The sequence below is a fragment of the Grammomys surdaster genome, unplaced genomic scaffold (genome assembly GCF_004785775.1).
Source record: "Grammomys surdaster isolate TR1022 unplaced genomic scaffold, NIH_TR_1.0 125832, whole genome shotgun sequence".
In the NCBI taxonomy this organism is placed as follows: domain Eukaryota; kingdom Metazoa; phylum Chordata; class Mammalia; order Rodentia; family Muridae; genus Grammomys; species Grammomys surdaster.
The window spans coordinates 2,042,321-2,043,882 of NW_021620660.1; the positions used below are offsets into that span (position 1 = coordinate 2,042,321).

General features: G+C 38.7%; 1 protein-coding gene across 2 annotated transcripts in view; it reads left to right on the plus strand.

Annotated features, from left to right (window-relative positions):
- The window catches only part of Herc6 (HECT and RLD domain containing E3 ubiquitin protein ligase family member 6), an 81,543-nt gene that overhangs the window by 60,719 nt on the left and 19,262 nt on the right, over positions 1-1,562 (plus strand). The window lies entirely within an intron of this gene.

The window sequence follows — 1,562 nt, forward strand, 5'->3', positions numbered from 1 at the left end:
CTTTCTTTCTTTCTTTCTTTCTTTCTTTCTTTCTTTCTTTCTTTCTTTCTTTCTTTCTGTGGGAAGGAACCTTTGTAATTAAAGAGCTACATTCACAACCCAGTTACCAGAAATTTCCCCTTTCCCTTGAGACAATACAATGTTTAATTACATATTTAGTTGCAGATTAACTTATTGTTAACTTATTGATGATTATAATGAATCATTCCAATACTTAATGTCATAAAAATAACACTTTATTTTAAAATCTTCTAGTTCAGCTGAATTTCTGGGTGTCTTTTTTTTTAATGAATATGTGTTTGTATGTATGAGGCTAGGAATAGAACCAGAGTTTCCACACTTGCTAAGCAAGTGCTTTACCATAAGCTACAGTCCCAGCCATACAATTTTTTGCTTGAATTTGTTCACATATCCAAAAGTTAGGTAGGGATTGGCTATGCTATGCTATTACTGGCTGAGGACATTGGGTTATACTTTAATGTCCTTCCTTTTGGGACCAGCAAGCATGTTCTTCTCAGAGCAGTGCTGGAAATGCAAGCTAGTAATCATTAAATATTGTTTGATCCAAAGAAAACTCATGAATGAACCCAAGCCAAAAGCTGGGAAAATATACTAACCTCGTGATGGAAAATATTGCAAAATCATATTCAAAAGAATTCTATCAAGAAATAGTGGAGAACTGGAATTGTGCATGCACCCAACAGATAGCAAGTATAACATGCATATTTCCCCCACATTGTAGGTCTAGGCTCCGCAATAGAAGTTTCGATTCCAGCTGCTCTTCATTGGATGCCTGGTAGAGTGTTTACTATGTAGCACCTCAGGCCATATTACATAAAGAACAGATACTGACAAATGCTGGGATAAGATCTGGAGCCTGGAGTTCCAAAGGGAGTGGATTTTCCTGATACCAGCAGAGAGTATAAGTGGTCAATTCCCAAAGAAATCAGGTCCTGGAAGAGAGTGCTCAAACCAGAAAGGGCTAATCAGCATGCGATTCAAGTAGAAAGTAAAGAAACAAGTTTATTTTAGAAACCAGGCTCCCTTTGTATTCAGCTTTCTTCTACTTTGTCTATGAGGAAGATATCAGTAGAAAACTCTTTCCTCTGTAGGAAATGATTCTCCTTTAGGGGAGATGTTAACTTCAAGATTTATACAAAATAGACTGTGCATGACAAGGCCATCTTGTCTAACCTTCGGCATCACTGTGAGTCCTGAGCAGGCCGAAGCATTGGATCAAACAGTAGCAGGTGCGCGCTCTCAGACAGCAAGAAGAGCAGAAACTGGGAAAATGAAGCGTGAGGATACTCATATTCAAAATACAAGATATGGGAGTGGTGTAGTGCTTGCCTAGCATGCCTGAGGACCCAGTGCCATCCCAAAAATCAGATACATACATTAATGAAAGCAATTATGTGAGCCAGAAGAGGAATAGTCAGAATTGGCAGGGTAATATCAAGTCAATATATGGCCATCAAATCCAGAGACATGGAGAACTATTGAAAGGAGAATCTAGTGTGTGTGTGTGTGTGTGTGTGTGTGTGTGTGTGTGTGTGTGTGTG